We start from the raw sequence: 24,012 nt of genomic DNA, 5'->3' as shown, positions 1-24,012 counted from the left end.
TTTCTTAATATCATTATAACAATCATTAATTTCTTTTTTTTAGCAAAAATATTAATTAATTTCTTTTTAAAAAAGTGATCATTTATGTTTTTTTTTCCACTCTCTCTCTCTCTCTCTCATTACTATATACCATTATTTGATGAAATAAATTGCTAAAGAATGATATTTTATATTATTTATTTTGCTTAAACCTTATATATCTATCTATCTACTACCTAACTGTATTTTATGATAGGATTTTTATATAATTATGATAGTTAATCTAGGCTCAATTTTAATTATATAGTATATATAATTTATTTTGGTGATTATTGTTAATAGATATTTCTCATGTAATTAATAAGAAGTATTTATTATATTTTTTCAATATATAATTACAAAAATTAGTAATAGATATTTATTACAATTGTGTTTGTATATAGAACTATAGATTCTATCAATAAAGAAAATATGATGTTGCTTTTCTCTTTCTCATAAAAAAAATAGTTACTTTTATCTTATGTGTGACTTTGTTTTAGTTATTTTCAATGCAACTAAATTTGAGTAAAAATATCATATCCTAAATTAATTTTTTTTATATAAATCTTAGAAAATTAAAATGTAACATTTTTAAGTCGTGATTACAAGTAATTTTTATTCGAGTATAAAATTTGTTTCCTAATTTTATGAAATTTGAAATTGACTTCCAAAATTTTAAATTTAACTTAATATCCATAAAATTTCTTATTTACCTAGTTTTTATGGAATTGGATTTTAAATATTAAATGTTTTAGTTTAAATTTACATCCATAATTTGTTTTACTATTAAATTATTTTCGACTATATAGCTTCTTCTTTTTTGGAGAAGATAACTGAGTTAATTTTGGAAGTATAAAAAATTGGACACAAAAGAAATCTATTCTAATTTTATTTATATTAATAATTATTCTAAGATATTTAAAAGATGATATTAAACGAATTTATTATCTCATTCAAAAAAATTCATTAGTAATATTTTGACATAAATGTAAAGTTGGTGAGATGGAAATGAAAAGAATTCTAAAAAATGCATCATATGGTAGAACCTTTTACTCTTCCAAATGACGTCTCACACACACACACACACACACACACACTAGTAGAATATTCATGTGTTCCATGAATTAATTAAAAATTCTATATTGAAATATACACACACACACACTAGTAGAATATTCATGTGTTCCACGAATTAATTAAAAATTCTATATTGATATATATATATATATATATATATTCTAAAACAATTATCAAAACTTTATTGGTCCACTAAAGATTTTAATAGGGTTTGATCTATATTAAGGGCACGTTTAGTATACTAATTGGAGATTACGATAAGAATGCTAATTTTTATTATTGGGAATAGAATGTATTGTAATGGAATAACTAAATTTATTCATAAGCTTAGTATTGAGTTGTAACATCAAGATCAAACTAAAGATATATTTTAGGAAATATTTTACTCAAACAATCATATTTCCAAACCAAAAATAATTATATTTCCTAAAAAAATATTTTTAAAATTTAAGAGGGAGATTGGTTATTTTTGATGATTTTTTATTTTCATAATTTTTATATGCATAAGGAAATTTTTTTATTTGAAATTAAATAAAAATTTGAAACAATTTGAAAATATTTTACTCAAGAATAACTATTACAACCCTATTAGAGAGTAATTTTTTTTAGAAACAATTTTACATAACCAAATTACCACCGAGCACCATTGGTGTGATAATCACTACTTATACACTTAGATTAGGTTAGAGCAGAATTTCTATCTTGTATTAAAAAAAACACAACCAAATAATTAAACCATAGGAATAAATACTATATTATAGTGTCCATTACGGTCTACCAAATATATCCTAAGCTATCAATATGCAAACATATATTGAGCTACTTGGAATAAGGATGACATAAAACATGTAAAGTTTGTTATATTTAAATACATAATTATCACATATGATTAAAATAATTTTAAATTTTATTTTGAAATTCCTAAAAATTTTGAAATAGAATTGTTGTTGGAGTAGAATTTTAAATATCTACCAACTCATATTTACTTAACTTGAGCCATAGTGAGAGTAGAATTCTAAATTCTTGAAACTTTGTTTATAACTTTTTACCTAATTCCCTAATTAATGAGAATTTAAACATTTTTCCTAAAGAGTATATAATTAAGAACTTGGCACAGTGCATTATATAATAATGTATGATATATTACAAATTACTATGCAAAAATAATTAATACTTGATAAGAATTTATCTATACCATTAAAACATAATAATTAATTAGTAATAGTTTGATATAAATGCAAGGTTTGGTGATGTGAAAGCTTAAATAAAGAGAATTTAATAACAACATTGATTTTTTTTTTTAGATAGAAAAGCGGTCGATGACAAAATTGATGTTAAGGTTGATGAACCTAGGGTCTTTGTTCAACAAAAAAAACAAAAAAAAATAACAATTGAGTTTATTAAAACCCATTATGATGAATAATTTATTAATTATTAAAAAAAAAAGATAATAACATAACACTAATACCATTAATGATAAAAACATGAAAAAAATTTGTATCGATTACTTAAATTAATTAGTGGAGGAGATTAAACATCTCCAAAACCAGCTTGATAGACTAAATAGGGCTGACACTATGGATGAAAGTAAGGCTGAGTATTTGGAGGTTAGTAAAAAATTGGATGATCTTTTGTTAAAACAGGAGATTTACTGGGCACAATGGTCAAGAGTTGCTCAGCTGAAACATTGGGATAGAAATACAAAATTCTTTAATTCAAAAGCATCACAACGGCGAAGACAAAACCATATAAAGGGTATTAAAAATTCACAGGATCATTGGGTAGAGAAGGTGGAGGATATTGCCAAGGTAGCAATTGATTACTTTGATAATCTATTTTGTGTAGGTTCATGCAATCAAATGGAGGAGTGTTTGAATAGTTTCGGCCAAAGTAACACCAGATATGCAGGATATCCTATCCAGGGATTTTAATGCTGATGAGATCAAGGTAGCAATGTTCTAGATGGGACCAACAAAGGCTCCTAGCCTTGATGGTATGAATGCTCTATTTTATCAAAAATTCTGGTATATTGTAGGTGATGATGTTGTGAATGCTGTGTTAGAGTTCTTAAATGATGGAATTATGTTGTCTGCTTTAAATCATACCAATATTGTGCTCATTCCTAAAGTGAAGAATCCAGAGAAAATGTCTGAGGTTAGACCAATTAGCCTATGTAATGTTATTTATAAGACTATTTCCAAAGTCCTTGCAAACAGGTTGAAACAAGTGCTCCCTGATATTATATCCCCCACTCAGAGTGCATTTGTGCCAGGTCGTCTTATTATAAATAATGTTCTAGTGGCATATGAGACACTGCATACAATGCATGCCAGGAAGAAAGTCAGGACAGGTTCTCTGGCTTTGAAATTAGATGTTAGCAAAGCTTAAGATGGGGTGGAATGACTTTTTTACAAGGCATAATGTAGAAAATGGGTTTTCTAGAAAAGTGGATTGATAGAGTGATGACTTGTGTTACCACTCCATCATTCTCTATCTTAATTAATGGAAAACCATATGGGAATGTGCTTCCATCTCGAGGAATTCGTCAAGGAGACCCTCTTTCATCATATTTGTTTTTGTTGTGTGCAGAGGGTTTTAAATCTCTTTTGGCAAAGATAGAGAATGATGCAAAAATTCATGGAGCTTTCATTTGTAAAGGAGCACCCACAGTCTCTAATCTATTATTTGCAGATGATTCTCTTGTGTTTTGTAGGGCAACACAAAATGAGATGGAGGCCGTTTTTGAGATTCTTCAGACCTATGTCAATGCTTCAGGACAGTGCATAAATTTGGAGAAGTCATCGGTCTATTTTAGTAGTAATACTTCAGATAGTCAAAAGCAAGATATTCTGAGGATTTTGGGGGTTTAGGAGGTAAATAGATTTGAGCCATATTTAGGGCTGCCTACATTAATAGGGAGAACTAAATATCATACTTTTTCATACTTGAAAGATAGAATATGGAAAAAATTGCAGGATTGGAAAGGTAAGATGCTGTCTAAGGCTAGTAAAGAAGTGCTTATTAAGGCGGTAGCTCAATCTATTCCCACTTACACCATGAGTATATTTCAACTCCCCATGAAACTCTGTGATGAACTAGATGCGATGTGTTGCAAATTTTGGTGAGGTCAAGTAGGTAATGAACGGAAAATTCACTGGCGAAATTGGGAGAAGTTGACACTTTTAAAGAAGGATGGAGGAATGGGTTTTAGGGAACTAAGGGCTTTTAATTTAGCTATGTTAGTTAAGCAAGGGTGGAAGTTGCTGCATGATACTAATTCCTTAGTGTATCAATGCCTTAAAGCAAGATATTTCCCAAGATCTCATTTTCTTAATGCCAAGGAGTCCTCTAATTGTTCCTCTGTGTGGAAGAGCATTATGGCAGCTTTACCTATCTTGACGTTTGGGTGTAGTTGGAGAGTTAGAAGTGGCCACTCCATTCGGGTTTTAGGGGATAAATGGGTACCTAATTATCCAAAAAATGCTATCTTGCATTCGGTTAAGGAGGATGTTAGGGATGTGTCAGTTGCAGAGCTTATTAACCAAGAGTTGCATTCATGGAGGACTGATTTCATTATGGAAATGTTCAAGAAGGAAGATGCTGAACCTATTTGCAGAATCCAACTAAGTAGGAGATATGTGGAAGACTCTATAGTCTGGCTGCATAATAAGAAGGGGGTGTTCAATTTCAAATCGACATACAAAGTAGCGAGGGAGGTGATGAGGGGAGGAAATGTGGCCGAGAGTTCAAGGGTCTGCTGGAAAAAGAGTTTGGGCTGCTATTTGGAAGCTTCGAATTCCAAATAAAATCAAAGTGTTTGGTTGGAGAGCTTGTAATGAAATCTTGCCAACAAAGATGAACCTGACAAAGCGAAGGATTATAAATGATGCAGCATGTCCAATTTGTATAAGGTTCCCAGAGATAGCTATCCATGTGTTATGGGAATGTGATGTGGCTCAGGATGTTTCAGCCAGGAGCTTGAAAATTATGCAAAAAGGTATTACGGGTATGATTGATTTACAGGAACTAGAGGTGGTGTTGGATTGGGTTGATTTATAGGAACTAGAGGTGGTGTTGGTCCAAGCATGGTTTATCTAGAATCAGAGAAATAGGTTTCTTCATGGTGGAAAGTATCATGACCCGAACTGGTTGAAAAAAAGTGCATTGGATTATTTGGAGGAATTTTGGATTGCATGTGATCAGATGACAGCAGAACCGGTGATGCAAGTCAGTCGGGATACCTAGAAGCCCCCTCCAAATTTGGAATTCAAACTTAATTTTGATGCAGCTTTGTTTTGGGCTTAGACAAATTGGGTTTCAAAGCAGTCATAAGAAATGATTAAGGGGAGGTAATGGCAGCCACGGTAGCCAAGGGGCCAGAGGTTTTTTGCAATGAGGAAGCCGAGTTGCTTGCGTGTAGAAAGGCAATTGAGTTTGCAATGGATGCTGGCTTCTCTGAGTTGGTCATTGAAGGGGAGGGAAGATCAGTCAATGCTTGGAAATGTGATAGGGGATATTCAACACATGATTAGAGGACTACATTGGGTGAGTATAGAATTTACTAGCAGAAGGGGAAATAGGGTGGCTCATGTGTTAGCTCAATATGCAAGAAATATTATAGATGACATGTATTGGATGGAAGAATTACCTCCAATAGTTAGGGAAGCTTTGTATCAAGATGCAAATTTTACTAATTAAATGAATGAAATGTTTTGCTTCAAAAAAAAAATTAGGTATTCATAAAATCATAATAAAGACCTAGTTATCAAAAAAATGATCTCAACAATAAAGAGGAAAAACAAATAATGTTTTAGTCCATATATTTTATGAATTTTAATTGAAATAAAGATACTTAACTTTTCTATTATAGTTCATTTTTGTATTTGTCTATTACCTAAATGATTGTTAATCAGAAATAGGTTAAAAATTCAAACCCTTTTGTCAATATTTACCCAATTAACATTTGCAAGAGAAAACATAGGGACAAATTGAGAGTGTGTAGAATGAGAAATGCATGAAAAAAAATATTCTCAGCCAGTTTTGATATCTGTTATTATTAAGATAATTAATTTACATTAGGTATTAAAGAGGAATTTAAGAGAATGAGTACCAATTATGCTTTGATCTAAATCATAAAATAGATCTGTTTCAAATAGAGATGACGCTTTACCTTAAGAGTTTTGGACTGACCTTACAATAGTGGTAATGATGCAATAAAAAACTCTAATAAAGTAAAAAGCAAAAAACAAAAAGATCTCTTGAAAGTTTGTAGGGTCAATGGGTCATCCGGTTTTAATGATCCCAAGATCATATTTGCTAATTTAATCCATGATCAATTTTAATTGGGATCAACTAGAAAAAAGTCAGCCAAAAAATTTAATTTCCATTAACTACTACAACAAAATGCTTCTTAATCAAATATGCACAAGAACCTGATCCTCAACGTGGGTAGAAAGCTTGGTATGGTTAATATTTTTAAATATGCAATGATCAACTATAGCATGGTTATTATGTCCTCATAGACTAGGGTAACGTAATTTTTCAAATCATATGGTCAATGGTTATAGATCTAGAATGATTAAACAGTGGCCCATGCAAACAAAGAAATACAAATTGAGAGGGTAACTCTTTATTATCATAAACGATAACTGAGTATTGCCCATAACCAGTTGGTCATACCCTTACAAATAGTAGCTATACAAGTAGTCCATCAACAGGGTACGAAGATGCATCTGATTTCGACAAAGAAAAAAAAAATCTATTTTGGAAATTTGAACAGTTATTTTAAATGCATATATAAATGCCAGATTGCAAATAACCAGGACAACAGATACACATATAGAAAAAGCATGATCTTTCTTTTTTTTTTTTAAAGTGATCTGTGCTTCGATGCATATATACGACTTTATTTGCCATTATATATAGATTCAATACAACTTATAGTTATTTGCTTTTTTTACAACAAAAAAAGATTACAGCAAGCAAACGAAGCCCAAGGTAACAACGTCTGGACCGCAGCAAATTAATATGTTACATATTTTTCTCAATACAATAGTTACAATTTGAATCTCATACTTCAGTTGGTCTACGTAATTTCTACCTCAACAATTTCATTTGAGGTACTTGGAGTAGCAATTTCAGATTGCCTCAATATCTCAGTGTCATTTGTGATGCTATGTCTCTCCCCCAAAATACTAATTTTAGTGTATAATTCAAGCATTGTAGGCCTTCGACCAGGAAAAGGGTTCAGGCACGTATATGCAATTCTAAGTAACTGAAAGATTTCACCATCAAACCCTCGGCCAGTCAAAGATTTATCAATGACACTGTAGAGATTAGAAGAACTAGTCAAAAGATGAGTAATCCAGTCAAGCAAACTCCCATTCAAACTTTTCGAATAATTATTGATTTCAATGGGTTCCTTTCCTATAATTAGCTCAAGCAATAAAATTCCAAAGTCATACACATCCTTTTTAACAAAACCCAACTCCCAAACTCCACTGTCTACAAAAGAGCTATTGCTTGGGTCAATGTCAATAGAATCCAAGAACAATGCCCCTTCAGAACTTGATATTTTTGCCCCTCCAAAATTTGATATCTTGGGCTCAAAATTCTTATCTAGTAAGATAGATGTAGAACTCAAGTTAAGATGGACTACTCGAAAATCGCACTTATGGTGAAGCCATGCTAGGCCTCTTGCTATCCCTGTTGCAATTTTAATCCTCAAATGCCACTCCAAGATCTTATCATTGCCCTCCATTGCATGTAGCCAATCATAAAGGTTACCATTCAATATCATTGCCCTCGATATATATATTGTGTCTTAATCTACCAAGAGCACATAGCTCAGATACAAATTGCTTTTCAAAAGATGGAGATTCATAGAACCTCTTAACTGCAATTGGCCAACCATTTGGAAGCACTGCCTTGTACATAATCCCAATCTTTCCCAACCCGATGAAATTATGTGTGTTGAAGTTGCCAGTTGCCTCTCTAAGTTCTGTAAAGCTCATTCTAGTGATCGTTCTCTCCAATTGAGAAATTTGTGAATCAATCATCATTTTTGCATGCTGCGTTAGTGTTGAACGGAAAATAAATCAGATTTTAACACATGGTTGTTTGTTTAAAGTGGTAGAGAATTGTTGAACGAAAGGGCTATTTGGCTATATTAGTATTACAACTTTTTACATTTGCTAAAGCACTGCTGAGTTGGAGATAGACACCAAAATCCACTATAGAATTGTCAACGTCAGACTAAATACATGGCAGTGACATACTAGAATATTTGGCTATGTACTTGTTTTGATAGAAGTCTTGTCTTGTGGAGTCATTAGGAAAACATTTGCATATTATGTGAAAGCCATAGTGCTATTTATCTAACAAATAATCAAGAACATTGATTTCTGCTTCCTCTTTGTTCATGAAATTATTCATGAGAGAGATATTTTGCTTTAGAAAATTTGGCCTATAGATAATCCAGTAGACACTATGACTAAGTTCCCTCATACTAGAGGTGTTAGGTTTATGTAGACATGATGACTAAGTTCTTAGAGGTGTTAGATTTATCTGTATAGGCCAAAGAAGTCAATTTCGTATAGGAGGCTGTACTGATTTGACCAGTGGAACGATATATTTCGATACCGGTCAATACCGGTATATTGTTTTGAGTTTACTGTTATTTTTTATATTTATAAATATATATATATATATGTGTGTGTGTGTGTGTGTGTGTGTTATAATAAATATAAAAGTTTACCATAAAACATTTCCTCAATTCAGAACAAATTATTCATGGTTTTAGACTTTAGTATCAATTAAAAGAAAAAAAAACACAATATAAAAAATAGAAAGCTTAAAAGTTACCATTGCATACTAAGAAAACAAATAATACTAATAAGTTAATGCAAAAAAGTTACCATTCTACCCTAAAAAAAATTCAAAAATTACAAAACTTAAAAAAAAAAAAAAATTTCTGTATTGGTCAGTATTGCCCAAAATTAACCAATATAGCCGGTACGGCCGGTATTTAAACCGGTACGAAAAGTTGATGTTTCGATACTGATATACATACCGATATGGTATATACCAGTCAGTACATGTACAGTATTGACTACCTTGGTATAAGGCCAAGATGCCAATTTTATTGTAAGTCCATGCATATTTAACCCCTTCCTATATAAAATTTACTTAAGGTTTATTGTAATTGAGTGAATTGAAATTATAGTGAATATATGGCTGTCTAGAATTTGTACTATACTTTCATATAAAAAAAAATAAAACACTTAATAAAAATTTCTTCTATGAACGTAAGTCGTTAAGCTGAATCACATAATTCTCTTTTCTTTTCTTTTTGTACTTTATTTTGTACCTCCTCTTCCCCATAATCTTAATTCATTCCGTCACAATGAACCGTTTATACCTACAGTTCCTTTGTACAAATTCAAGCTTTTGACTAGTCTTTTTGCGTTTGAGTTTGCCCTTAATTATGATTTTGGATGGAGGTGATAGATCTAGAAGTGTCGTTTATGTGACTTCACTCGAAGGTCAAGGTGGAGATTCTTTAGACAGTTGTGTGAATTGCCACACGTTTATTCTTTTTGGCTTTGCCTTAAATTCTCACACACACAACAACAACAACAACAACACACTACAAAAAAACTGGCCTATTGCGGCGGGCCTATTGCGGCGGGTACGAAAACTGCCGGTATAGGTCGCCTATTGCAGCGCTTTTTCGGCCCGCCGCAGTACATGAGATCTATTGGCCCGCCGCAATAGACCTAGTATATTGCGGCGTACTATTGCGGCAGGCCAGTGACCCGCCGCAATAGACCTCTTTTAGCGGCCTTCAGCTTAGATATAGCGGCGGGTCAGGGTCAATGACCCGCCGCAATAGACCCTGAAATTGCAGCAGGCCTATTGCGGCGGGTGCAAAAACTGCCGCTATATGTCACCTATTGCGGCGTGATTTTGGCCCGCCGCTGTAGATGAGATCTATTGCGACGTTTTTTGTGACCGCCGCTATAGGTAAGGTTTTTGTATAAAATTAAGTTTTTGTAGTTTACAATAACGCATAAAAGATGAGTTTCAATATCAAATGGTAAATTACATCCGATTGGCATGAAAATTGGCATGCATATTAAGAACATATAGAAAATGTGATCCAACGGATAGATTTTTAAAATATGAATTCAACAATAAGTTATTGGTTGGTATAACATTTTATAGAGTTACGTCAAGTGTAACTTGAACCCAACCCTATATTTTTTAATTCAATGTGAATTTTGACAAATCTACCGTTAGATTACATTATCTTCATATATTTTTCAGGCTTAAAAAATTTCAAGGTGATCAAAGATTAATAGCCATGTCATCAATCAATTGTTTAAATTCAAGTTTTTGTAATTTAAAATAACGTATAAAAGATGATTTTAAAAATCAAATGGTAAATTACATCCGTTAGGCATGAAAATTGGCATGTATGTTAAGAACATATAGAAAATGTGATCTAACGGTTGGATTTTCAAAATATAAATTCAACTATAAGTTATTTTTTGGTGTAACATTTTTTAGAGTTACATCAAGTGTAACTTGAACCCAACCCTATATTTCTTAATTCGATGTGAATTTTGATAAATATACCGTTAGATTACATCATCTTCATATATTTTTCATGCCTAAAAAATTTCAAGGTGATCAAAGATTAATAGTCATGTCATCAATCAATTGTTTAAATTCAAGTTTTTGTAATTTAAACTAACGCATAAAAGATGAGTTTGAAGATCAAATGGTAAATTACATCCGCTAGGCATGAAAATTGGCATGTATGTTAAGAACATATAGAAAATGTGATCCAACGGTTGGAGTTTCAAAATATGAATTCAACTATAAGTTATTGGTTGGTGTAACATTTTTTAGAGTTACATCAAGTGTAACTTGAACCCAACCCTATATTTCTTAATTCAATATGAATTTTGACAAATCTACCGTTAGATTACATTATCTTCATATATTTTTCATTCTTAAAAAATTTCAAGGTGATCAAATATTAATAGCCATGTCATCAATCAATTGTTTAAATTCAAGTTTTTGTACTTTAAAGTAACGCATAAAAGATGAGTTTGAAGATCAAATGGTAAATTACATCCAATTGGCATTAAAATTGGCATGCATGTTAAGAACATATAGAAAATGTGATCAACGGTTGGATTTTCAAAATATGAATTCAACAATAAGTTATTGGTTGGTGTAACATTTTTTAGAGTTATGTCAAGCGTAACTTGAACCCAACCCTATATTTATTAATTCGATGTGAATTTTGACAAATCTACCGTTAGATTACATTATCTTCATATATTTTTCATGCTTAAAAAATTTCAAGGTGATCAAAGATTAATAGCCATGTCATTAATCAATTGTTTAAATTCAAGTTTTTGTAGTTTAAAGTAACGCATAAAAGATGAGTTTGAAGATCAAATGGTAAATTACATCCAATTGGCATTAAAATAGGCATGCTTGTTAAGAACATATAGAAAATGTGATCCAACGGTGGGATTTTCAAAATATGAATTCAATAATAAGTTATTGGTTGGTGTAACATTTTTTAGAGTTACGTCAAGTGTAACTTGAACCCAACCCTATATTTATTAATTCGATGTGAATTTTGACAAATCTACAGTTAGATTACATTATCTTCATATACTTTTCATGCTTAAAAAATTTCAAGGTGATCAAAGATTAATAGCCATGTCATTAATCAATTGTTTAAATTCATGTTTTTGTAGTTTAAAATAATGCATAAAAGATAAGTTTAAAGATCAAATGGTAAATTACACCCGATTGGCATGAAAATTGGCATGTATGTTAAGAACATATGGAAAATGTAATCCAACGGTTGGATTTTCAAAATATGAATTTAATAATAAGTTATTGGTTGGTGTAACATTCAATAATAAGTTATTGACCGCGCCTTTCTCTAAATCCAACTATTTGATTGTGACTAATCTTTACCAGAATTAACCTTTCATTACACTCTTCAAATCCAACGGTTAGATTTCAAATATAAGTATGGCATGTGATGGACATGTGTAACAGCTATGATCATTTAATATATAATAGCTATGATCATTTTTTTTTTAATTTTCAATAAGATAGAACATGTGATAATTTTTGTTGTGTGGTATTTTTTTTAGAAAGTTGTATGGTGATTTTTATTGAGTATATCTGATTGTTTTTTGTTTTTAAATTTTATTTCATAACTCATTAATATTATATTTTTAATATTTTGCACTCGTTAACTCACTTAGATATATAGATGTGTTTGATTCATGTACAATTACAAAATGTATGACAAAATGGTAATTGCGAGTCAAAAATGGTAATGTATTTACTATAATAATTTATTATAATTTATATATTTATTATTATATTTTATATAAATTAAAAAATATAATTTATATAAATTATTATAATATATATTAATTATAATTACAATAATATATATATATATATATTTATTATAATAATTTATATAATAATAATTATACATTTTAAATTATATTTATTTAAATTGTAATAAAAAATATATAATTTATTATAATATAATGAAATATATTTATTATATATTTATTTATGTAACTTTAGTGTATACTCGCAACACTAGCTTAGTGGTGTGCAGCCCGCGTTTTGCCCAAATGGTCTCTAGTTCGAGATTGAGTTTACTTATAATTTTTTTAAAATCTTAAAACTCTTATTTCAGATTTTAAAACCCTAGAGAGCATCATATAAATATGTCTTTTCTTTTCTCCCTAGCCTCTTTGCCTCTTAGTTTCAGCCGTTTTTCCTCATAAAAGAAAAAAAATCAGCAATCTCTTCCAATATCCCCAAACTCTCTCTCTCTCTCTTCTCACGAACCCTAATCTTTTTCTTCAAGAATATTCGATCCCTTCAATCCAGGCTACAGGTTTGTTCTTTAATTCAATCTTTTTCCAATTCAAGATTCACGTATTTGTTTCTTGCTCTCTATATTATTGTGTTCCTCAAATTTTTAAAGTTTTTTGAAAAATCAGATTTGAATCGATCTTTGGTTTTTCTTTTCTTTCTTTTTACTTTTTTTTCTTGGTCTGCAACCATTCTATGGCAGTTTTTGTTGAAAGGTAGAACCGCAGTTGCTGTTAAAAACTGTTTCAGTATCAAACAGGAAAAATTTGGGGCTTTTAGAATAATGACTTAGAGATTTGAGATTTTAAAGTAGAGAGAAAAATCAGAGTCTTCACACAAAGTCAGATTGCCGAAATAGTTACCTGTAAAGTTCTGTTTTTAATTTTAAAATCTTTGAAATACTTTGGTTTGATAGGAGCACATTGCATTAGAAGAAATTTTTGAAGAACGAAGTGGATTTTTAACAGAAAATGCTAAAGCCCAACTGAAGATTTTTGGCAAAAACAAGTTTGAAGAGAAGCCAGGAAGCACCACAATTTTGAAATTTTCTAATTTGAATTTTTTTATAGAATAATGTTCATAAGTTCATGATTTTTTTTTGAAGCAATTTGAAGATTTAATTGCGCTAACTAGCTTGGCTCTTGATTAAAATTTATCTTTATATTAATATAAGCAACAACATGTACTAATTAAATAGCAAGTGTTGGGTGTTTTGTTATTTGATGAATTGCCTTGAATGTGTTTGATTATGGTTGTCAATCGGCCTTAAATGCATTAAAAATTATTTAAAACATTGTCTTATACTATTATAGATTAGAGAAATTACTAAAAAAGATTCACCCTAAAGTGTTCAAAATAGAAAATCTTAAAGATATCTTTTGGATCAAATAAGCTTTCTTTCAAAATTTTATTTTAGTTTTTCTTTTTGGTTATGTTATACATCTTTAATTATTGGTTTTTTTGTTTCTCTAATGGACTGTGTCAAGGTTTCTGTACAAAGTGTTGCATTCTCTTAATTAATTTGGAATGTGTTGTGGTTTTCTTAATTAATTTCGATCGTGTTGGGGTTTTCTTAAAATTGTATATTTCTCACAAAAGCCACTGTTTTCAGTGATATCCAGTTTCCATGAAGAAGAAGGAGATAGAAGTGGTGAAAGTAGAGTTAGTGTTGCCAGCCCACCTTTGTTTCAAGCAAATCCAAAGGCAGGCACTAGAAACATCTGAAGCAAATCTTTCAGGCCGAGAATTAGAAGAATTTCCCTCCTTAAGAACCACCTGTAAGTTCTTGGAATGAAAGAAAATGAGGGGAATCTTTTCTTTCATTGGCTTTCCTTCATTTTCGAAAAAGCATATATATTAATTGTTAGAAGGAATGATGAGAATGCACTATGCTAAACTTTTTATTACTCATGGTAGAAAGTGGTATTTGCTAAACGAACTGACTATGGCTTTATATATTATATTAAATAGCTCAGGATTTATATATAAATTATATTATTTTACTGTGGAAGTTGTCTACTGATTCAAGTACTCAAATTCTCTATTTTACCAATGTTAATTAGAGAAAACAGAATTGATGGAAACAGTCTTCTTCTTTTACTTCAAGTTAGCAGTTAGGACTTCTAACGCTACAATGTTGTTTTGATTTTTTTAATATGTTTTTAGTATGTAATGAACAATTGAAGTTTTATCATCATGGGTTTTATTTGGATGCCACAGTATTGATTGTAAATTTGTGACTATTAAGACTTGATTTTACACAAATCTTTGAGTTTTTCCTGTTGGGTGATTTCATAAATGTTAGAATTGAAAAGAGTTGAAAAATAAGGATATAGAAAATTTGGATTTGGGAGAAACCTGAAACAAGAATGACAGGCCTAAAAGGAAGCAACTGAAGCACATATCGTGATTTCATTAACAATTAATTGATGATGTAAATTATTGCCTTAGAAATTTATCCTTTTCCATATTTACCAATAAAAGTTGTTTTCCTAATTTATCAGTTAAGAGTACTCTTGCAACAGTGGTTGGAATCTACAAACAAACACTTACACTTCTTAAAAATGTAACAACCAAAAGTCTTGATTGATTCTGCAGTTATAAGTGTCAAGAACCTGGATGATAGCAACTAATATGGTCCCATTAAGTACTTGGAAGATTCATTAGTATCACATGTTCCCTCTCTCTTTTTCTCTCTAAAAAAATTGGTTAATTCAGTTTAAATTCATATAATTTCCTACTAATATAGATTGTGCTTTAAAATTGCAGAATTTGTAGCAATGTATAGATCTTCTAAAGTTAGATATGCGACTATTATGTACCTCTCTACAAGTTAATATATTTACTTCATTAAAATTTTACATGATTAATGATGTTTTTTTAATGGATTGTGGCAACATGGTTGAGATATCTATGCGAACTATAGATGAAGTAAATGCTAAAAGAAAGTTAGAGATAATGGATGCAACCAAAGTATTTGGTTTTGTGTTTGTAAAATAGAGAAAAAAGAAAGTTTATTAATGGCATAGTATGTGGAGGTTGTCAAGCATTAGAAACCTCAGTGCAAGTATATATAATTTGTTAGTGTTACTTATTCATTTGTGCATCTAGGTTTGTTTCTATTTCAGTTTCTAGAAATCAGGTTGTTATTTGGTGGATTATTTTTGTGTTTTGGGGGAGTGATGGTGTGAATATGTAGCTGATGATTTTTGTCTGAAATGCGTTTGTGGATTTGGTTGTGTGTGAATTTAAGGTAATGGGTTGTTGTTGGTAGTGATGGTGGTTGTGGCCTTACCCTTCATGAATGTGTTTTTCTATTTATTGTGTTTCTGTTATTTTGTGTTTCCATCTACGTTTCACTGTTTTTTTTTTTGGGTAGATAAGCTTTGGCTTTGGGAAAATTTTTGTCTATTAATTTAGTTATCCAACCTGGTAAATGCTATGCTTATGTCTTTTGGAGATTAATATATGCTTTTTGGGGATATTAGATTTGCTTAAGAATTCTAAATCATGGGAACTATTTACCTATGTCATAACATGCATGCCACCAATTAATTAATTCACAAATTTAGCTTGCACTTATGGTAGTGTGTATATATATTGCGTTTTTAGCTTCCTTGATGGTGGCAATCTAAGGGCAAGCTCATATTTATATCATTTTTAGCATAGCTTGATGGTGTGATGCAGGTTTTTATAGACATGAGAGCTGTATTTTGCATCAGAATCACCAACTGATGAGTTGCAATCATAAGAAAGCTTTTTCATTGCTTTATAGAAGAATTTAAAGTTAGGAGTAGTCTAGGATATGTACTCTGTTATATGTTTATTTGGATATATTATTCTAGGATATGTACTTTATGGTTATAGACAATATTATATGTATTTGATAATATATTTCTATGTTAATATTATATTAGTTTGGAGACATTTGTGGTGTTGTTAATTAATTACATTTGTGATATTGTGTTAGTAGAGCTAAAACTATTATAGGTTCTTTGTAACAGGTTCGAATGGAAAAAAAAAGAAAAAAAAAGAACCTATAGCGGCGGTCAAAAAGCGCCGCAATAGGTTCCCATTTTATAGATAAAATGGGAACCTATTGCGGCGCTTTTTGACCGCCGCTATATGTTTGAACTATAGCGGCGGGCTATAAGCGCCGCAATAGGGTTTCATTTAATAGATAAAATGGGAACCTATTGCGGCGCTTTTTGACCGCCGCTAAAAGTCATTTGAAACAAATTCGAACGTTGTATAGCGGCGGTTTTATGCCCGCCGCAATAAACTAAAACCGCTGCTAAAAAGCGTATCTATAGCGGCGGGTTTTTGTACCGCCGCAATAGAGATACTGCGACGCGACAAGCCTGGCGGGTAGAACCGCCGCAATAGCCCCCGCCGCAATAGGTGAAATGTACCTATAGCGGCGGTTTTTGGTGCTTTAGCGGCGGTTTTGGCCCGCCGCAGTAGCCCAGTTTTCTTGTAGTGACAACAACAAAAAAGGACTTTGTCTTAAATTGGGTTAATATTTTACGTGTGTAGCACAATATTTCGTCCTACAAAGGATAGGCACCATGCCGACTTTGAAATTTTATAGATACTAGGTTTCTTTGTATTTTGAGTTATGATGTGCCCTAATTAGACTAGAGCAAACCAAAATTACTCTACTTTTTTTTTTTTTTTTTTTTTAAATATGTCACAAGTTGAAACTCTATGAAAAGAATGTTAAGTTTTTAGGAAAGTACATTTATATTACTTTTGTAATCTCCATATTTTTAGTGAAATTTGATCTTTGTCTCCCCCTAGCTTATATGTAAGCCTAATATTTGAACACATAAATTAATTAATATTTTCTTGTGTGATCATCCCTAATGTTCTTTCAATTTTCTTCTTTTGTATTATTTGTTTGTAAAATATTTTTAAACCTCATTATACTTTTCTCAATTAATCTTATGTGAATTTCGTGCAACAATATAATTTTCCTATAAAATACCTAAAATTAAATAAAAAATAAAAAATAAAATCAAACACATAGCTTTTTGAGGTTAGTGGAGATCGAGTATAAAATGGAACGCTAGTAATGAAATAGAGGGCATCTATTTTGCGCAGCCGTCCCTGTCTGTGCATTATGTCTATCATGTATTAATGTCAAAACATAAGCGGTGGTGGCTCCACATGCAAGCCAGGGTCACAGGACACCTGACTTATATATATATATATATATATATATATATATATATATATATTTATTTATTTATTTATTTATTGTAGGGACACGATTTTCAGACCAAGCCCAAAATGTAAGGGATCTTGGCCCAGTGAACCCAGTACAATAAATTTGTAGAAAGTGGGTCAAAGAGCTAGGCTTTAGTGCATGGATAACAGTTAGTATGGTTTCGGATGATGAGCTAACAAGAATTGTACTCGGTTTGTGCAAGGAAGTTTGTCCTCGGCACAATCCGAGGAGCTCTGTTCTAGCATATATTGGATGACAATGGTTACAAGAGTTATTGAGATTGCTACAATGCTTTCTCTTCTCCTTTTTTCGTTTTCCTCTCTCGGGGATCTCTATCCTTATTTATATTACATCTCTCCATTCATCCTTACCCTACATGTGGACAGTTGATGGTTTATGCTGATACTTGTCCCATCAGCCCCCTCTAAAAGTCTTCTAGGGTGGTTGTAAGGCTGCCATAATACTGTTCAGAGATCACTTCCTCATTAATGCGGTGGTAGCAGCTTCCTCTTAGATATTTTTGAGCCCTTATCCCTCTTGTACATTCATGGTGCTCGTCGCTATCATTAGAACTTCCTGAAAGGTCATCTTTGATCATTAGGATCTATACTAAATTTGTGTTTAACTTTAGTCCAAGGAAATAGTATTCTTCGGACTCGGACGACCCATGCTTCTCAGCCAAAACCACATGCTCTCGGCCAAATCCCAAAATCCATGACCCCACAATAGCCCCTCAAAACTCTGGTTTTCTCCTCGCATCCGAGGAGAAAAGTGGGGTTTTGAATTCTTAAGAGTCAATTCTGCTTTGATCCTTTGATTTACACCTGAGGGAGTGTCGTTTCATGCGCCCCATATTTATACTATGAATTGCTTCTTTCAGAGCTACCAATCTAAGGATTTGGTTATAATATTGGGCCTGTCTTGACACTTAGTGAGAAACAAATAGATGTTGTGGAATGATAATTCCCCAAAGTATGGGATCCGAGGACCGAGGCATAATTGAGTTATAGTTTAAACACTTTGAAGAGAAATGTTATGAAGTTTTAACTTTCTCATATCATCTGGTCCGAGGACCGAGGCATGATTGAGTTATAGTTTAAACACTTTGAAGAGAAATGTTATGAAGTTTTAACTTTCTCATATCATCTGGTCCGAGGACCGAGGCATGATTGAGTTATAGTTTAAACACTTTGAAGAGAAATGTTATGAAGTGTTTATCTTTCTCATATCATCTGGTCCGAGGACCGATGCATGATTGAGTTATAGTTTAAACACTTTGAAGAGAAATGTTATGAAGTTTTAACTTTCTCATATCATTTGGTCCGAGGACCGAGGCATGATTGAGTTATAGTTTAAACACTTTGAAGAGAAATGTTATGAAGTGTTTATCTTTCTCATATCATCTGGTCCGAGGACCGAGGCATGATTGAGTTATAGTTTAAACACTTTGAAGAGAAATGTTATGAAGTGTTTATCTTTCTCATATCATCTGGTCCGAGGACCGAGGCATGATTGAGTTATAGTTTAAACACTTTGAAGAGAAATGTTATTATGTGTTAATTTCCCCAAAGCAGGAGGTTTGAGGACCCGGCATAGCTAAGGTTCTGTTTAACCACTTCAATGGATGTCAGTGTGCGTTAATTTCCCCAAAGCAGGAGGTCCGAAATCCGTCATAGCTAAGGTTCTGTTTAACCACTTCAATAGATGTCAGTGTGTGTTAATTTCCCTAAAGCAAGAGGTCCGAGGACCCGTCATAGCTAAGGTTCTGTTTAACCACTTCAATAGATGTCAGTGTGCGTTAATTTCCCCAAAGCAAGAGGTCCGAGGACCCGTCATAGCTAAGGTTCTGTTTAACCACTTCAATAGATGTCAGTGTGCGCTAATTTCCCCAAAGCAGGAGGTCCGAGGATCCGTCATAGCTAAGATTTTGTTTAACCACTTCAATAGATGTCAGTGTGTGCTAATTTCCCCAAAGCAGGAGGTCCGAAGACCCGTCATAGCTAAGGTTATGTTTAACCACTTCAATAGATGTCAGTGTGTGTTAATTTCCCCAAAGCAGGAGGTCCGAGGACCCGGCATAGCTAAGGTTCTGTTTAACCACTTCAATGGATGTCAGTGTGTGTTAATTTCCCCAAAGTAAGAGGTCCGAGGACCCGTCATAGCTAAGGTTCTGTTTAACCACTTCAATGGATTAGAAGATATTAATATATACCTTCAAGAACTAGCCCCGCCGCAGAGCCCCTTCTCATGTGTTGCTGCCATTTCTTCTAATGGAAGCTCAGCGAACTCGGCCACCAGATTTGCGAGGACTTGACCCTTGACAAAGGTACGAGGCATATACTTGATGTCAGAAGCCCCTAGAACTGTGCCCCATTCAGTAGTCCTCCCCATATAATCCGCACTTCGTCGTATAGACCTGAGCGAAAGCTAAGTTAGGACAACAATCGTGTGTGCCCCACGTAGTGACTTGCTCACATAGTAAACTAGCCACAATAATGGCTATCCCCAATGACTTTTGCTGATGGGGGCCTAAGCCCACCATATTCACCATATTTAACCGTTACACTTACTATTACACAAGCTCTTCCCACAGACGGCGCCAATTGTAGGGACACGATTTTCAGACCAAGCCCAAAATATAAGGGATCTTGGCCCAGTGAACCCAGTACAATAAATTTGTAGAGAGTGAGTCAAAGAGCTAGGCTTTAGTGCATGGATAACAGTTAGTATGGTTTCGGACGATGAGCTAACAAGAATTGTACCTGGTTTGTGCAAGGAAGTTTGTTCTCGGCACAATCCGAGGATTTTTGTTCTAGTATATATTAGATGACAATGGTTACAAGAGTTATTGAGATTGTTACAGTGCTTTCTCTTCTCCTTTTTTCGTTTTCCTCTCTCTGAGATCTCTACCCTTATTTATATTACATCTCTTCCTTCATCCTTACCCTACATGTGGACAGTTGATGGTTTATGCTGATACTTGTCCCATCAACTCCCTCTAAAAGTCTTCTGGGGTGGCTGTAAGGCTGCCATAATACTGTTCAAAGATCACTTCCTCATTAATGCGGTGGTAGCAGCTTCCTCTTAGATATTTTTGAGCCCTTATCCCTCTTGTACATTCATGGTGCTCGTTGCTATCATTAGAACTTCCTGAAAGGTCATCTTTGATCATTAGGATCTATACTAAATTTGCGTTTAACTTTAGTCCGAGGAAATAGTATTCTTCGGACTCGGACGACCCATGCTTCTCGGCCAAAATCACATGCTCTCGGCCAAATCCCAAAATCCATGACCCCACATTTATATTTATATTTATATTTATAGACTTTTCAAAAAAACTTATTTGCTAAACTAACATATTGTAACTATTATAATAAAATGTTAAATACCCTGATTTGACAATTACAAAAATTTGAGTTCAACCAAAATAAATTCATAACAGTTTCACAATAATTTCAAAAAAAAAAAATCAATGTAATAAGTTGTTACTGATTCTAATTTGAACCTTATACTAATATTATTTTTTACACACCAATAAATAGCTTTTTACACAGAATTTATTGTAAAAATATTGTGGATGTAGTATTACTCTAAAATTAATTCTGCCCCCTAAACATAATTCTTAATCCCTTTCTCTAAATTAAAAAAAGCTTAAATAACAACAGTTAATATTAGCTCAAATAATAACAAACATAAACCAAACAAAAACAGGACAAGACCAAGTTATTAAAAAAAAAAAAAGATAAAAATTGTTAATCATTCAAATTTGTAGCTCGTTCAACCTATTTGATAAAAATAATCTCTAATTTCATTTTTCCTTAAAAAATAGTACCAATAAAGATATTATAGTTGTGACTTTTCCTTGATGGTGATAATAGTTATATTCTTTTTGGCTTTATAATACAACAATTTAGCTTTCATTAGCGATTCAATTTGTAATTGTAGTAAATATTCAATTTATTACTTTATTAGATTTTATATAATTTAAAGTTCTTAGTGCCATTCTAAAATAGACGAAGAAGTAATTCTCTGATATTTTAAAAAGAAAAAAAAATTGAGTTGGATTGTGGTTACTAGACAAATAGTCACATAAATTTTAAAATAGAAACAAACAGGCCTGAGAGATTACCTTTACGTTCTTGCTTCTTTCGGTTGTTGTGGAGCCTTGGCTTCCATCAATTGCTTCTTTCATTCTTTTGTTGTTCTTGATTGTTGCATTCTGTAAAGGCACCCAGGAAGTATAAAGAAATATAACCACCACCACCGACACCATGGAGAAAACCCAGCCTACCAAAAATCCTTGTTTGAAGAAAACATGAAACTTCGCAGGAGCAGCCATGCATGGGTCCAATGGAGCCCCACAAAGTCCCGGATTGTTTGCATAGCTTTCTGCAGGAAAGGTAATATTTTTAAACATAGGCACCGGCCCTGACAACCGATTGTTAGCAACACTGAAGTTTTTTATCCTATGTAGCAGGACAAGATCTGGAGGAATAAGTCCAGTTAGCTGGTTGTTTTCAAGTCGAAGGACATTCAAATAAGTGCAATTCACTATGCTCTTCGGGATTTCACCCGAAAAACTGTTGGAGGAGAGATCAAGGGTAGTCGCGTAGCCGAACAAATAAGAGATGTTAGATGGGATGGTGCCTGTAAGCTCGTTACCTGAGAGGTCTAGATGGTTCAAATAAGAGCAATTACGGATTCCCAGAGGGAACTGGCCTTTGAGCCTCATGTTCCCGAGTTCGATACCAATAATCCTGTTGTCATCAAAATTCCAGCAAGTGGCCCCCAATAAATTTACACATGGAACCTATCGTGGTGTTGCCGAAGTTCCATGAATGTTTGAATTTGTTTTAAGGGTCTTCTAGTGACTCTTTAATGGACCTCAAGCAGCTGATATCATATTCGGAACCGTTGCTTATTTCAAGAATGTTCAGAAATGACAAAGCAAATATGTGAAGTAGAGCTATGACGAGACTAGTATTATGAGCCATTTGCTTGCGAGTGTTTATCAAGAAAGCTCAGAGGTAGTGAAGCCATATATACCCAGTGAAAAAGCGGAAAATGGAAACACAATCAATTCAGGAAATTTCAAATTGGAAAATTGATCATTTCGATATTAGATTCAAAGAACATGTAAGACAAATCTGTTTGGAAGACATGCCTACATTGAACCAAGTCTATACCATCAAGAATAAATAAGTAATTTTGATTACCGTGTACTAATAAAGTGCTTGATGAGTCGTTCATCAAAAAAAAAAAAAAAAGGTAGTTGATGAGTTTAATTTTCCAAGTCATGTGCTTTGAAGAACTCTGGCTAGAGCACGACAAACGAAGTCAATAAACAAAGGTGTCAAATCAAACATTAATCGATCCTATAAATGAAACTTCGGAGCGAAAGGGCTCATGTAACTTCGGAGGAGAGAGTCTCCAGCAATTGTTGCTTTTGTTCTTTTCGTTTCTCTTCATCATTTTACAAAGTCCGGTTCTGTTTTTCCACGGTCTTAAAGTACTCCCTTTTGGTTATGGATTTCAAGTACGACTAGATGTGGCCTACACTATCTTTATATATATTAATAGTATTTCATCAATCAATTATTTAAATTTATATTTTTTAAAGTAAATAATATATAAAAAATGAATTTATTGATAAAATAATAAATAATATTTTATTAGTATAAAAATTGACATGTATGTTAAGAATATATAAAACATATAATCTAATGGAAAGATTTTCAAAATACGAATTTAAAATATGAATTTAAAAAAGGAGAATGTTAACAAGCACCGGAGATTGCTATGAAAATTGTTATTACGTAGAGGAGAATGTCACTAGTAGATCCAGATGAGAACTAATAACAACTTATTACGTAAACTTTATTATGAAATTGTTATGAAAATATTGTGTAAATAGCACAATTTTCTTTTCTAAAAAACATAGCACTAATTTAAAAAATTTGGAGATACAATAAAAGACAAAGTTTAGCTAAAAAAGTAATTATAGCTTAAAGTTACAACTTTACTCAGTAAAATAAATATTATTATATATTTTGAAAATCTAACCGTTGAATTGCATATGCTACATGCTCTTAATACACGTGTCAAATTTTGTATCAATCAAATATTATTTACTATATGATTTATAAGTTTATATATTATACATAATTTTTTTTTTGAGGAAATAAAGTGCATATATTATGCATACTTTTAAATAACAAAAACTTTGAATTTAAAAAATTTATTGGTGACAT

The 24,012-nt window shown here is 32.3% G+C and overlaps 1 long non-coding RNA gene and 1 pseudogene across 3 annotated transcripts; one reads left to right on the top strand and one right to left on the bottom strand.

Annotated features, from left to right (window-relative positions):
- Positions 1-7,180: 7,180 nt before the first annotated feature.
- LOC142630811 (probably inactive leucine-rich repeat receptor-like protein kinase At5g48380) lies at positions 7,181-22,755 on the bottom strand (annotated as a pseudogene).
- Positions 12,915-23,113, top strand: LOC142630814 (uncharacterized). 3 transcript variants are annotated; one of them, XR_012843442.1, is made up of 4 exons: positions 12,915-13,054; positions 14,144-14,309; positions 21,989-22,161; positions 22,239-23,113. It is a non-coding gene; the product is annotated as an uncharacterized LOC142630814 (long non-coding RNA). The 3 variants fall into 3 exon arrangements; XR_012843444.1 differs by having other exon boundaries at positions 22,236-23,113; XR_012843443.1 differs by lacking the exons at positions 21,989-22,161; positions 22,239-23,113 and adding an exon at positions 15,301-16,557.
- Positions 23,114-24,012: the final 899 nt, after the last annotated feature.

This window comes from Castanea sativa, chromosome 4 (genome assembly GCF_040712315.1).
Source record: "Castanea sativa cultivar Marrone di Chiusa Pesio chromosome 4, ASM4071231v1".
Lineage (NCBI taxonomy): Eukaryota > Viridiplantae > Streptophyta > Magnoliopsida > Fagales > Fagaceae > Castanea > Castanea sativa.
The sequence above is the reverse complement of the archived record's forward strand: the minus strand, read 5'-3'. Positions and strand labels throughout refer to the sequence as shown.